Source organism: Dendrobates tinctorius, unplaced genomic scaffold (genome assembly GCF_039654945.1).
Source record: "Dendrobates tinctorius isolate UK_male_01 unplaced genomic scaffold, ASM3965494v1 ptg000040l, whole genome shotgun sequence".
Classification (NCBI taxonomy): domain Eukaryota; kingdom Metazoa; phylum Chordata; class Amphibia; order Anura; family Dendrobatidae; genus Dendrobates; species Dendrobates tinctorius.
The window spans coordinates 7,788,833-7,805,307 of NW_027361708.1; positions in this window are offsets into that span (position 1 = coordinate 7,788,833).

Here is a 16,475-nt window from a genome sequence, read left to right on the forward strand (position 1 = left end):
AAAAATGGACCCCAAAACAGTTGAAACCCTCTACAAGTGAGCCTATATTCAAATTGATCTAGTGTTTTCCTGGTATGTGAATTTTATAAAGTAGTGGCATACATGAGTTGTGTAGAGTGCATCAGTTTGGCATGCGTGAGTAGTGTAGCGTGTATCAGGTTGACATATGTGACTGGTGTAGCCTGCATCAGGTTGGCATATGTGAGTTGTGTACAATGCATCAGGTTGGCATACGTGAAAAGTATAGAGTGCATCAGGTGGGCATACATCAGTTGTATAGAGTGCATCACATGGGAATATGTGAATAATATAGAGTTCATCAGGTTGACATATGTGAGCTGTATAGATTCTATCAGGTTGGCTTATGTGAGTTGTATAGAGTCAGAAATTAATTTTGAATGTGTAGTACTGTTTGAAGCATTATTTTGCACAGACAAGTGTCGCATTGATATGTGGTGTCCTTTCATATCCCCCTTCTGTAACACACTTAGAAACTCTTTTGTGACTTTTCTTTATTTTTGGTTTGATGTACCTCACCTGGGAAATGTTACACTGGTATGATACAGCACCATCAGTTCCAGAAGTACTGCACCTTTCCCTTACCTGACTTTCAAATATTAGGGCTTGATCACATCATGATAGGACATGCCACACCTTGTACCACACCTTAGCTTTTCTTATGACACTGTAGGGCTAGATGACTTTATCAGAGAGATCAACTCCCCCCATACTTTTATTGTACCCCAGAACACATTCTGGTTTGGTGACTTGTGCAGAGGAACCTCGTTGTCATACCCACAGGGCGTGTTGATGTATAGTGAACTCACTATATGATGGTGCAGTGGTATCTGTATACCCGATACTCAAGAGACAGGAGAATAAGCTTCATAAAACCAAAGATATCTATTAATGAAAGTTTAACAAAAGGGAAAAAGTGTCTGGATCCGTTGTGGTGCACCGGGCAAAGTATACCCCTATACAGGGATTCCTTCATCACTATACCAGGAGACCTAAATGCTGTGAATCCAGGACCAGAGAAATGACCCATACAGACTGGATAGAAGAGACTGTGGAATACTGGTTCTGTCGGTGTAGGAAATCCCGGAAGCTTCGTGTAATCCTGAAAAGGCTGATCCAACCGGCAGTGGTATCTGGAAGGTTCCATCAGGTTAGACTTGGTTGGATAGGCCTGGAGTGGGATCTGGAGTGTCCAGAGGGATCCAGGACAGAGAAATGCCTGCAAAGAATTCTGTGGAATACAGATGTATTAGTAAAATCCAAAGCAGCAGTCTTCTAATCACAGAGCTCAGCAGAATGTGGCCTGAGCCGGAGGCAATGATACTACAGAATGAACACATTGTCCAGGCACCTCCCTTAAGGGGAGGATGCCTTTTATGTACAGAGCATCACAGCAAAGACAGACCTAATAGAGAACAGGTGCCCTGCTGCATGAAGCGGGACGTGCCTCCTAAAAGCATTTTCCAGGAGACCTGCCAAAGGGACGCAGGTTCCTAGCAGAGAAAGGAGCTGCTGATCGTCTGGAAGTATGGACAGGGTGAGCAGTTCCTGTGGAGCTGCGTGATAGGCACCGGTCTCCCAGCACAGGGGACACTGGACCCGCAGCAGGGACAGATCAGGTGAAGTGCATAGCACCGCGTGATGCGCTCCGGTCTCCCTGTCCATGAGAGACCAGACCTGCAGCTGAGGGCATGACACCCGTACTGCAGTGGGGGTGCTGCCATCATCATGTATGGTGGTCAAGAAAAGGACATCCTTCTTGTTTATGTACTTTACTACAACTGCCAAATTAGCATCTTAAGGAGGCCTCTCTGATTTTTGCTAACAGTACCTCAAGCTGCGGTAGCTCACACAGAGAAGTACTTGGAAGAGTTGGATGCTTTTATAAAAGTTATCTACATAAAAGTGATAACTTTCATCCAGCAGTGTGTACACAAAATCGCCCTCTTACTCCCCGACAGGGGGCATTCAGAGTGTTTAATCCGGGTGTCCTTCCATTCATGAACTTCCAACCTTTGGTGTACCCTGAGGTAATCTCGCTCAGCTTGCAGAGTTTAATTCCACACCAGGCCCTCTTACTGTGCAGGTATTCCTTAATTTGAGACTCCCCTTGCAATGAATTGGGGACTCATCTATGCAAATGTCCCTTTGAGGAATGTACATCTCAGGAAACCTGTTGCTGAAGTGATCAATGACCAGCCTAACTTTGAAAATTCGGTCAAAGTTGGGGTCATCTTGGAAAGGATACAGTGCATTATCAATGTAATGCAAAAATGTGTTGATGACCTCAAGTCATTTACCGGTCATAGCGATTCGGAACAGTGGTGTTTTGTATAAAACATCTTCACTTCAATATTGATGAAGTTCTGGCTTCTTCACTAACCGCATGTGAAGGAAAAGGCCACAAAACAGCATTGTTTCTTTTGTGTCTACAGGTGTAACATAGTAATATAATAACATAGTTTTGAAGGCTGAAGGAAGACCTTATGTCCATCTAGTTCAGCCTATTTTTAGTGCAGCTGTTCTGCATTGTTGATCCTGGGAAAGGCAAAAAACCCACAAAATAGAAGCCAATTTTCTCCATAGGGAAAAAAATTCCTTCCTCTAAGCTGGGTCAACCATCTACCTATAATATTATGTTATTCGTAACCTTCTATACTGTTACTCACAAGAAAAGCATCCATTCCTTTCTTAAATTCATTCAGTGAGTTGGCCATCACCACTTCCTCAGGAAGAGAATTCCAGAGCCTCACTGCTCTTACCGTGAAGAACCCTCTTCTATGCTGGTGCAGAAATTGTCTTTCCTCCAAATGAAGAGAATGCCCCCTTGTTCTTGTCACAGTCCTTGGTACAAACAGTTCATTGGAGAGATCTCTGTATTGCCCTCTGATATACTTGTACATATATATTAGGTCTCCCCTAAGTCTTCTCTTTTCTAAAGTAAATAGAAATAATTTTGATAACCTTTCTGGGTTTTGGTGTGAACCAACTCCATTTATCATTTTAGTAGCCCGCCTTTGAACCCTTTCAAGTTCAGTAATGTCTTTCTTGAGCAACGTTGTCCAAAATTGCACACAATACTCCAAGTGTGGTCCCATTTAGAAAATAAAGGACAGTTTTGGTCCCAAAACTGTAGAGTGAGCAAATTTGTCTAGGCCGCTATGAGGTTTACAAAATTCTGACTGAAAAGGTGTTTTTCTGTGAGGTCAGTAATATCAAATTTGATTCCTGATTGTGTCACAAAATCAGGAATCTGTGGATCATATATTAAAATAAAGGAAGTTGGCATCCTCTCCCTCACTATCCGTGTCAGAGGCAAGAAAGAGAGTGACATTTTTTTCACATATGTGGTGTTTGTGTGTTTACTAAATTTTATTCAGGTGTGTGCATGTGAGTATTTGGTGTAAACTTTTTTATATAGAAGTGAAAAAAAGAAAAGATAAAAGAATACAGAAGGAAAAAGATAAAAATAGAATAAAAAGAACATAAATATTTGGTAAAATAAAAAACAAGCTTACTAAACGGACGTCAGTAAAAAAAAAAAATGTACTGAGCACCCACAACCATCTGACACTAACCCTGATTAAATTCAGTAGAAGATACTGTGGTAAGGCTAATTACTACAGCATATTTTACTGTCCCTAATTTAGTCCTACCAATTTATCTAAATTATTATTTTCTTATTTAACAACAAAAGTATGCCAATCAGTGTTGGACATCACTGAGCTCTCAATAACTGTGGAATGCACTCACGGATGTGATTTTTTTATGCTTTGCAAACCAACATCAACCCTGACTATAGACAGTAAAAAATGCTGTAGTAGACACAGATTGCTATGGTATATTTTTACTGTCCTTAAACCTATCAACTAATCTAAATTTATTTTTTTATTCATTTTTTTCACACAAAAAGAAACAACTGGATGCCAATCAGTGATGGGAATCACTGATCAGCACACAGCAGCTGTAGGACGCAGGCACAGAAATTATTCTTTTTTTATTCTTTAGTACCTGACACTAACACTGACTTTATTCAGTAAAAAATACTGTAGTAGACGCTGATTACTGTGATAAATTTTTACTGTTCCTAATATAGTCCTAACAACTAATTTAAATTAATTTTTATTTGACTTTTTTCATACACACACAAAAAAAAATAACAAAACTGAATGCCAATCAGTGATGTTTATCACTGACCAAGGCTCAGCACTTGTAGGATGCATGTACAGATGTGGGGCAAAAAGGGATAAATAAAAATTGACGGGAAAAAAGTCCTGGGTAAAAGCATGCACGGGTGCTGATTGCTGATGTGCATGTGATCAGTGGTTCGAGCGAGTACTGATCAGTGCACCGTAAGGGTGGTGGTGAAGGTGTTAGGGAGAGGGGGACAGGGAAAGAAGGGAGAAAAGGGAAGAGAGGGGGATTGGGGTGGATTAGGAAAAATCAGGGAACAGGAACAAGTCAGGAAAGGATCTGGAATGTCTTCTTTCTTTATACAGGAAAAGCAGCTGACTCGCCCCAGGGGCTGTGGGATACTGGGTACCGGGCCAGTTAACTTCAATGGGAAATGTCACAGTGGCAATGACCCGGTCCGTAGCCCCAGGCGGTCATGTAAAAGGGGTTGAATTGAATGGGGAAAAAGTTTATGAAGTGATTCGTGACGCCACCTGTGGTTTCTGGTCAGTATGACCAGCGCTGCAGTGTTGTTTCTCTGGGACAGATTTTTTGGACAGCCATGATGTTGAAGCTCTCTACAGGTAGAGCTGTAGTCCCAGGGCAGTCGAGAGGTGTTGAGGGATGGTGAGGTGGTGTTGAGAGTAAGATGTAGCAGAGCTGAGTGAGAGGCGCAGGGAAGGAGACAAGGAGTCAGTCGAGTGCCTTTCCAATGGTTTTACTCACAGTTCTGGCATGCACAGAGGCCCGCTTCGGTGCTGTGTCCTCCAGGTGAGGGGTCCAGCCAACTTCCAGATAAGTTTCCCAGTCAGTGTGTGCCTTTCCTGGCCGTTCCAAACAAAATGCTGCTTAAACTCCTTCCTTCCACACCAGCACTTCACAGTTATCGTTCTGGGCCAGCAGCTGTGAATCTTGCTCAGACAACACCTCACCGTTTCTGTGATTCTATATTGCCGCCTTTTCAGTCTGACTAACCGTGGTAGGGGCGATGGTCCATAAAGTAACCAAAGCTATTGGCTTGCTAGTGGCACCCTGAGGAATGCGAACTAGGCTAGGGGCTGTTCCCTTTGTGGCCTGGTTTCTTCTTCCACCGGATGGCAGTCAGCATGAAATAAGCCCCACGGGATACACTTTCCAACCGTGTCTCTAGAAGAACCAATCTTTCCTATGGAGAACCTTCTGTATAAGTCCACTCTGTCCAGCAACTCCTGGTGCAAGTCAGGAGCTGTGCCGAACACGTCCATCTACTTCCCTCCCTCTGAGGGAACTGACCTTGCTCTCTATCCTAAGCTTCTCACTCCTAAACTACGCTCCGCCCTCCTCCCAGCACTCTTCGTGTTCCAAGCAAGGAGCCATAAAGGGTGCTCTGCTACACTACTGGTGTGTGTGGGATGTGGGTGTTGGAATCTGGTCGGGTGCACTCACCTTACCTGATTGTGGGATACCACACCTCTGGGGGGGTGGAGTACCTCTGTGGTGACTGGACCCTCAGGGGCACCACACAGCGGCACCAGCAGAAGTGATGGCTTGAAGAAGTCTGTGGCACCAAAAGATCTAGCACAGCAAGACAAAATGACACAGTGACCACTCTGCAACGTCCCTAAGCTGGAATGAGTAAGTGCAGGGTGGTCACTGAGAGTTCAGACCGCATCTCTGAACACTGGTGCAATCGGCATCATTGATTGCACCAATCAGTGCTGGTGCTAATGATGCTCATGTTATATAGCACCAGCCTATGGTCATTGCTGTTACAACACCAATCATGGGCTGGACATCATTGTTTCAGGCAATTAAATTGCCTGATGCGTTAAAATTGCTGGGATTGACTCTTTAGAATTGAACAGCCAATTGCAGCGATCTTAGTTGCCAGGGGCAGTGGATCCTCCCAACAACAATTACCGGTGCCCTGCTGCAACATTCAGCAAGCACGTTAATGCTGAAAAAAGAGAGAGAGGACAGCACCTCCAGAAATCATACAATAATCTAATGCCTCTTGGCAAAAATATATATAATTGAACATGAGGTTCTTAGATTAATATTCTGATCAGACTTTATGAAGCTCACTGCCATGTCATGGCAAACCTCGAAGTGGGTCCTACTGGCACTGGCAGGGCAGATGGACCAGAGTCTCCAGACCATGCCTCTCCACCAGCACAAAATCACAGCAACAATGGCCACCACACAGCACCAACATCAAATGAAAGGAGTCCCCATCGCCCCCAAAGAGTAGAGCTGTGTACCAACCACTGCCATAGTGGCAATGAAGCGGCAGGTCAGATGGCCTGGTGTCTCACAGCAACCGTGCTGCAAGACAGAGCCACTATGACTCCAGACATTGCTGCCCTACCAGCACAAAACCACAGCAACAATGGCCGCCATACAGCACCAACACCAAGTGTGAGGAGCAATGAAACTCACCTCCATCAAGCTCTACAGTGAGAACAAAAATGGGTTAGACCCCTTACTTTGAGGTCTCCTGCTAATTAAAATCACCTGTGCCAAATGGGAGGAATGCACATCCAAATAATAAAAAAGGACAGAACATGCTGAAAAAAAAGAGAGTACAGCATCTCCAACTAAGAACCTCATGTTCAGTTACATAAAGTTTTGCCTAACAGCATGAGATCAACCTGTGATTTTTGGAGGTGCAACTCATGCTTTTTTTTTACGTAAAGCATGTTCTTTCCTCTTTCTTGGACCAGCGCTCCGCCCATGTGGCACAGGTGATTTTAATTAGCAGGAGACTGCAAAGTAATGGGTCTAGCCCATTTCTGCTCTCACTGAAGAGTGTGATGGAGGTGAGATTCTTTGCTCCTTACATTTGGTATGGTGATGTGTGGCAAAACAGAAAAAAAAACACGGCACTCAGTGAGTGGGAAGGAGGTGCACAAGTCAGGTATCCAACCAACTGTCAATAATAGTAAAGAACTTGGCACTCAAAAATGGAAAGCGATTTAACATGTCCTTTATTGTAAAAAGCATCCAGTTAAACACACTTCTTTTGAACCTTTTCGGTCATACAATCGACCTTCATCAGAAAAAGAGTTTCATTGTTGATTTAACTAGAATGGATATACAAAGAAGACAAAAAGTTTACAATTAATTATCAAATCAAAGTGTGACTTAAACATGAATAGCAGGATGCTATAGTCAAATGCATGATACAATGAGAATTTAAACAAAAAGTTGAGAATAGAGTAAATACTGAAATTACGAATCCTGAGACGAGGTTCAAGTGAGCTTAGTGAAACTCCATTAATTCCATGAGCAGTGATCTAGGGTCCATGTTGTGATGGTTAATAAGGAAAACATCAAAATGTGCCAAGAAAAATGCAAAGAGGAAAACATATAGAAATAAGTATTAAAGGATACGATGAGGTTCATAGTTGACTAGAAGTAAATGGTGTGTAGACACCATATGTGAGATAATGATCGGATGGAGTGAGTGCCTGGATAGATACCTGAATGGAGCTGTAATGGAAAAACCCATAGTTACTGAGTCAGCTGTCATGACTAGGCAATGATTAGTACTGGAAGAGACAAGTCAAAATGAGAGACAAAAAAACCATGAGACTCTTAAGAATAAAAATCTTTGGATTTAAGTGCGCTGCCAGACAAATTATCAGATTCCAATCATGTAGATGAATTAATCTCTTTATTTCCAATGCGTTTCGAAGTCCATACTTCTTCCTCAGGGGATGACATATACACATACACAGAGCTGTCTCCAGCTTTATACACTCACATTTTCAAAATTGGTGCCAAGGATAACATGTGATGCACCGCAAAGGTCAAAGTTCAGAGAAGATCAAATGTCATGAAAATGTCACATTAATTCATCTATATTTGATAAAACCAATTGTTCTTATTTTTATTTTACAGAAAAATTGACTTTTATTAAAACCATAATAGAAAAAAAGAGAAAGAAAATAAAAAAAGAGCGAACTCCCGTCGCATAAAAACCAAAGTCCAGTGCTCACACCATTACACCAGACAAGATTATCTCCGGATGAAGAGAAAGAACAAATCAAGATAAAATGTTTCCGTGGAATCTTAAATAATGAATATATATATATATATATATATATGTATATATATATATATATATAGATAAAATCATAAAATGTAATAAAGATATATATATTAATAAAAATGTATTGAGGACATACCAATAAAATTCTTTTTAAAATTCTTTTTTTAAAAAATGTTCAATGAATTAATTTTATCAAAAAAATCAAAAGGATAAGTGGCTCTCGTTTAAGTAGCAGGGCACACAAGGAGTTGGTTCAACAGGAGAGACCTGGATCGACTCCTGTAAAATAAATTGAAAAGGAGTGAAGAAACAATTGGTATTCTCAATAAAAATGCAATATAAAGTTTACACATATTAATATACACAAAACTATTAATAAAATTATATGCATTTAATACAGTACACCGCAATTAAAAAATTATTTAATAAGAGAAATTATATAAAGAAACTACATTAACATAATACAAGGTGATAGTAATAAATTGTTTAAAACAAAAAATCTCAAAGGAAAACGTCTGAGATTTCATTTAACCCATTAGGTTTCAAGGTGTTCAATCTATAGATCCAGAAAATCTCCTTTCTGTTTAATTGCTCTATTCTATCTGGATGATTACTGGGAATATGCTCAATTGGGCTAATCTTTAATTCACATGGATTTTTATTATGTTTTAAAGAAAAATGTCTGGACAACCCATGTTGCAAGAAGCCTCTTTTGATATTGTATCTATGTGAATTTATTCTAAGATGTAATGGCTGTGTGGTCCTGCCAATATACTGTTTCTTACACTCACACTCAATCAAATAAATTACAAATTCTGTAGTGCAGTTGAGGAAATCTTTGATAGGGAAAGATTCATTAGTGGTAGTTGACCTGAAGATTTTAGTCTTGATATGAACAGCAATAATTGGGGCTTATCTTTTTCTTCATCATATGATAAGAATAATATTAATTTTTTAGACATAACAATTTTTATTAAGGATAATAGAATTCTGACCAAAACCTTTTTTAAAAACGTAGATATTAATAGCTACATACCTTTTAATAGTGGGCATTATGGAAAATGGTTAAGAAACATTCCGGACAACCAATATAGGAGAATTAGAAAAAATTGTTCTAGTGTAGAGGATTTTAAAGATCAAGCGGAAATCCTAAAAAATAGATTTATTGATAAAAAATATCCTGTGAATTTAATTAAAAATGCCTATAGTAATTGTTTAAATTTGTCGCAAAATTCCCTTTTCAATGGACAGAAAATGGTTAAATCTGAAAATAAAAAATATATGACCAATTTTATAACACAATATTGTGCTGAAAATATGAAAATAAGAAAAATTCTATGTAATAACTGGCATATTTTACTTAATGACCCCATTTTACAAAAAATTCTTCCCAGCAAACCGGGGGTTACTTTCAGGAGAGCACCTACTATCAAAAACTTGATAGCTCCCAGTCATTTAAGAATTGAGAATAAGTCTGCTATAATATCCACTAATTCTATAAAGGGGAATTTTTAAATGTGGAAAAATAAACTGTTCATGCTGTAATGTTATAACCCATAGAGAGAAATTCTTCAGGTCAACTACCACTAATGAATCTTTCCCTATCAAAGATTTCCTCAACTGCACTACAGAATTTGTAATTTATTTGATTGAGTGTGAGTGTAAGAAACAGTATATTGGCAGGACCACACAGCCATTACATCTTAGAATGAATTCACATAGATACAATATCAAAAGAGGCTTCTTGCAACATGGGTTGTCCAGACATTTTTCTTTAAAACATAATAAAAATCCATGTGAATTAAAGATTAGCCCAATTGAGCATATTGCCAGTAATCATCCCGATAGAAAAGGGCAATTAAACAGAAAGGAGATTTTCGGGATCTATAGATTGAACACCTTGAAACCTAGTGGGTTAAATGAAATCTCAGAAGTTTTCCTTTGAGATATTTTTCGTTTTAAACAATTTAGTACTATCACCTAGTATTATATTCATGTAGTTTCTTTATATAGCTTCTCTTATGAAATAATTTTTTAATTGCGGTGTACTGTATTAAATGCATATAATTTCATTAGTTTTGTGTATATTAATATGTGTAAATTTTATGTTGCATTTTTATTGAGAATACCAATTGATTCTTGACTCATTTTCATTTTATTTTACGGGAGTCGATCCAGGTCTCTCCTGCTGAACCAACTCCTTGTGGGTCTTGCTACTTAAACGAGAGCCACTTGTCCTTTTGATTTTTTTGATAAAATTAATTCGTTGGACATTTTAAAAAAAAAGAATTTTAAAAAGAATTTTATTGGTATGTCATCAATACATTTTTATTAATATATATGTCTTTATTACATTTTATGATTATATATATATATATATATATATATATATATATATATATATATATATATATATATACATATATTCATTATTTAAGATTCCACGGAAACATTTTATCTTGATTTGTTCTCTCTCTTAATCCGGAGATAATCTTGTCTGGTGTAATGGTGTGAGCACTGGACTTTGGTTTTTATGCGACGGGAGTTCGTTCTTTTTTTATCTTTTCTTTCTCTTTTTTTCTATTATGGTTTTAATAAAAGTCAATTTTTCTGTAAAATAAAAATAAGAGCAATTGGTTTTATCATATATAGATGAAATAATGTGACATTTTCATGACATTTGATCTTCTCTGAACTTTGACCTTTGCGGTGCATCACATGTTATCCTTGGCGCCAATTTTGAAAATGTGAGTGTATAAAGCTGGCGACAGCTCTGTGTATGTGTATATGTCATCCCCTGAGGAAGAAGTATGGACTTCGAAACGCGTTGGGAATAAAGAGATTAATTCATCTAAATGATTGGAATCTGATCCAAAGATTTTTATTCTTAAGAGTAGAGTTGAGCGAAACGGGTCGAAAAAATTCAAAAGTCGCGGACTTTTGGCAAAGTCGGGTTTCATGAAACGAAACCCGACCCTAGGATGAGGTCGGCCACGAGGTCGGCGACTTACGCGCCAAAGTCGCGTTTCAAAAGTTTGTTTTGCGCTCTTTTTCAGCCAATCAGGATCCACGGACACTGTGGGCAACGTGATGACATAGGCACGGGTCACCACCATCTTTCAGAAGGGCAAGCAAGTGATTGGCTAGCTTTGGTGGGCGTCACAGGGGGTATAAAAGGGCGTGCACGCCGACCGCCATCTTACTTCTGCCGATCTTAGTATAGGGAGAGGTTGCTGCTGATTCTGTAGGGAGAGCGTTAGGCAGGGAAGAAGACAAAAAAACTGCTTCTGCTGCTAGCGATTTGGCCTGCACAACACACCAGTCACTGTGTGTGCAGTGCAAGGGGAGGCTATATAGTGGTGTATCAGTGGTGTTGGTTGTTGGGCTGCCTTTTAAGGCTTCCTGACAGGCTGGCATTGCTGTTTACCCACTGCTCCGCAAACTGCTTTTTTAAAAGCAATCCCAATTTTTTTTTTTTGTCCTGCTGAGAAGAAAAAAAACCTGCTTCTGCTGCTAGCAATTTGGCCTGCACAACACACCAGTCACTGTGTGTGCAGTGCAAGGGGAGGCTATATAGTGGTGTATCAGTGGTGTTGGTTGTTGGGCTGCTTCTAAGGCTTCCTGACAGGCTGGCATTGCTGTTTACCCACTGCTCCGCAAACTGCTTTTTTAAAAGCAATCCAATCTCCCTTATCCTCTAGTCACTTTTGTCACAGCTGTGCCATCGAGCCTGTCACATAGCGCTCAGATATTCATTGGGCCTCACACAATCCAAAAGTGCCCAGTGTCCAAAAGTGTGTGCAGAGATTCAAAATCTCCCTTATCCTCTAGTCACTTTGGTCACAGCTGTGCCATCGAGCCTGTCACATAGCGCTCAGATATCAGTGGGCCTCACACAATCCAAAAGTGTCCACTGTCCACAAGTGTGTGCAGAAATTCAAAATCTCCCTTATCCTCTAGTCACTTTTGTCACAGCTGTGCCATCGAGCCTGTCACATAGCGCTCAGATATCAGTGGGCCTCACACAATCCAAAAGTGTCCACTGTCCACAAGTGTGTGCAGAAATTCAAAATCTCCCTTATCCTCTAGTCACTTTTGTCACAGCAGTGCCATCGAGCCTGTCACATAGCGCTCAGATATCAGTGGGCCTCACACAATCCAAAAGTGTCCACTGTCCACAAGTGTGTGCAGAAATTCAAAATCTCCCTTATCCTCTAGTCACTTTTGTCACAGCTGTGCCATCGAGCCTGTCACATAGCGCTCAGATATCAGTGGGCCTCACACAATCCAAAAGTTTCCACTGTCCAAAAGTGTGTGCAGAAATTCAAAATCTCCCTTATCCTCTAGTCACTTTTGCCACAGCTGTGCCATCGAGCCTGTCACATAGCGCTCAGATATCAGTGGGCCTCACACAATCCAAAAGTGTCCACTGTCCACAAGTGTGTGCAGAAATTCAAAATCTCCCTTATCCTCTAGTCACTTTTGTCACAGCTGTGCCATCGAGCCTGTCACATAGCGCTCAGATATCAGTGGGCCTCACACAATCCAAAAGTGTCCAGTGTCCAAAAGTGTGTGCAGATATTCAAAATCTCCCTTATCCTCTAGTCACTTTTGTCACAGAAGTGCCATCGAGCCTGTCACATAGCGCTCAGATATCAGTGGGCCTCACACAATCCAAAAGTGTCCACTGTCCACAAGTGTGTGCAGAAATTTAAAATCTCCCCTGTCCTATAGACACCTTGTACCTTGTTTTACATTACTATATAGTTTGTTGGATTTTGTCTACATTTCTACCAAAAATGAGGAAGGCTGGTGGAAGAGGCCATGGAATTGGGCGGGGGTTGGCAGCTGGTAATAATGGTGTTGGTGGTGGATCTGATGGTAGTGGCAAGAGCAAAATAGGACCGAATGCAGGAGGTGCTGACCCTGCGTCATCGTCTGGCTACATAAGGCCTCGAACGCATAGTTTTCTAGGAGTTGGCAAACCGCTTTTAAAGCCAGAGCATCAGGAAAAAGTTTTGTCTTACATTGCTGACTCAGCCTCCAGCTCTATCGCCTCCTCTTCTTCAGTTGTAAAAAGTAAAAGCACTGAGTCGTCATTGGAGGCTCATGTTCATGAACCACACCTTTCCTTGTGTCCTTCACCCCAACCAAGACTGAAGGATGACGCAGGCCATACTACTGATTACTCCATGGAGCTGTTTTCACATACCATGCCTGGATTATCAAGTGAAATGGTGAATTACCCAGGCCAAGATGAATCTGACATGGAGTGCACTGATGCACAGCCGCTGATGGATGATTCTGCTGGTACATTCACTCAGAGCACTACATTGTCCTCGCAGTGTACAGAGCCAGATTCTGACCCTGATGAGACTCAGGTGCCCCTTCCCGCACACTATACCACCATACACGGTGACACAGAGGAAGGTGCACATGACATAGAAGAGGAGGTGATGGATGACCCAGTTGTTGACCCAGATTGGCATCCATTGGGGGAAGAGGGTGCTGCTTCCAATAGCTCAGATGAGGAGCATCCACAGTAGACATCGACATCGCAACAGCTGTTATCTGGCAGGCCCGGAGCACTCCAAAGACAGGTTCCAAACATCAAAAGAGTTGCTGGACAGCTTGTCCAGAGGGTCAAAAGATCACAGCGTGCTAGGCCGCAAAATGTCTGCCAAAGTAGGAAGAGTACAGTGTGGCACTTTTTTGAACAAAATCCTCATGATCAGGCCAAGGTTATCTGTAAGAAGTGCGCAAAGACCTTTAGCCGAGGGAAAAATCTGAAAAATTTGAATACCAGTTGCATGCTTAGACATTTAACCAGCATGCACTTGCAAGCGTGGACACAACACCAAACCTCAAGTGCCACATGTGCAACTGATCACAACGAAGGTAGTCAGCAACGCTACATTGTTTCCCCCACTGTAAGCCCACCGGTTAGCACAGCAGCAAATGTTGAGGTGTCATTGCAAGACCACAGCAGTCAGGGAATCCCACTGTTATATCAACGAAATACTGATTCTAGGCCATCAGAAAGAACACCAACTCCATCACCATCATCAACCCTCTCTCAGTTCGCCCTGTCCACCGCTACTTCCACCATATGCAGCTCTCAAGTCCAGCTCACCCTCCCAGACACTATGAGTAGGTCAAGAAAGTACTCAGTCTCTCATCCGCGTACACTGGGTTTGAACGCCCACATTGCCAAACTAATCTCGTTTGAGATGATGCCCTTTCGGTTAGTGGAAAGCACAGCTTTCCGCGAACTCATGGCCTATGCAGTACCACGCTATGACCTACCTAGTCGCCACTTCTTCTCTCGCAAAGCCATCCCAGCCCTCCACCATCATGTGAAAAACCGCATTGTCCATGCACTCAAGCAGTGAGCGGAAAGGTGCACCTCACAACTGATGCATGGTCCAGTCGGCATGGCCAGGGCCGTTACGTGTCCATCACTGCGCACTGGGTTAATGTGGTGGATGCAGGGTCCACAGGGGACAGAGGTGGTGGGACAGTGCTGCCTAGCCCACGGTATAGGAAACAGTTGGCTGTAGGTGTTCGACCATCCTCCTCCTCCACCTCCTCCAGAAGCGAAAGTTCGTCCACAGAGCACAGTCGTACGAGCACTCCATCTGCAGCTGCCACTGTTGCACACGATGTGTCCCCCTATCGAGCAGCTAGTGGAAAGCGTCAGCAGGCTGTGTTGCAGATGATGTGTTTGGGCGACAGACACACCGCCGAGGTGCTGGCCGAGTACTTGAAGCGACAAACTGAGTCATGGCTGGGCAGTGTACATCTTGAGGCAGGCAAGGTAGTTAGTGATAACGGCCGTAATTTTGTGGCAGCCATAGCCCTTTCAAAATTCAGCCACATACCTTGCTTGGCTCACACCTTGAACCTGGTGGTGCAGTGCTTCCTCAAAAATTATCCGGAGTTAACAACCCTGCTCCAGAAGGTGCGAAGACTGTGCGCGCACATCCGCCGGTCGCCTGTACACTCCGTTCGTATGCAGAAGCTGCAGCGATTGCTCCACCTTCCCAACCACCGCCTCATTATCGACATTGCAACAAGGTGGAACTCCACCCTGCACATGGTGGAGCGGCTGTGCGAGCAGAGGCAGGCCATAATGCATTTGTGGGAGGATACACGGCCAGGCACTTTGAGAGCAGACATGGAGTTGACAGGTGTGCAGTGGTCGAAGCTGAAAGACCTTTGTAAAGTCCTTCAGTGTTTTGAGGAATGCACACGGCTGGTAAGCGCAGACGGCGCCATCCTAAGCATGAGCATCCCACTTATGCGTCTGCTCATGCAAACTTTGACGCACCTTAAGGAGCAGGCGTCTGCAGCCAATGTTGATGAGGAGGAAGAGGAGGAGGGAATCCTTGATGACATTCAGCCATTGTCTGCTCAGGGACCTCTCCTGGACGAGGTGGAGGAAGAAGAGGAGGAGGAGGAGTATGATGGGGATGATTACTTAGGGGAGGAGGATGCATCTCGTGGGGCAAGTGAAAATGTTGGCAAGGTCTGGTACAGGGTTTGTGCGTGACTGGAGGGATGTGGATTTGCCAGAAAGTGCTCCTCCACCCAGCACTCGCAGTGCATCATTGACACTGGGAACATTGGCCCACATGTCAGATTATGCCTTGCGGATCCTAAAAAGGGACCCCCGCATTGCCAAAATGATGAACGATGACGACTACTGGTTGGCCAGCATCCTGGATCCACGCTATAAAGGCAAATTACAAAACATCATGCCACAGGAGAACCTTGACCTAATATTGGCTAATAAACAAGCAACTCTGGTAAATCGGTTGCTTGAGGCATTCCCAGCAAACAGCAGCGGTGATGGTTCTCACACGAGCCGTACGGGCCGGGGGCAGCTTGGCAGAGGTGTTCGTGGTGCACACAGCAGAAGTGGCGTTGGAGACAGGGGTTTCATGACAATGTTGTGGACTGATTTTTCAAATACCGCTCACACAACTGGTAATACTGCATCTATGGAAAGTGACAGGAGACAGCAGTTGTCAACTATGGTAACAAACTACTTTTCCTCCCATATCGATGTTCTCCCACACAGGTCATTCCCCTTTGACTATTGGGCCGCTAAACTGGACACCTGGCCTGAATTGGCCCAATATGCCTTACAGGAGCTCGCTTGCCAGCTGCAAGTGTGCTATCGGAAAGAGTCTTCAGTGCAGCTGGATCAATCCTGACAGAAAAAAGGACCTGTCTGTCAACCCAAAAT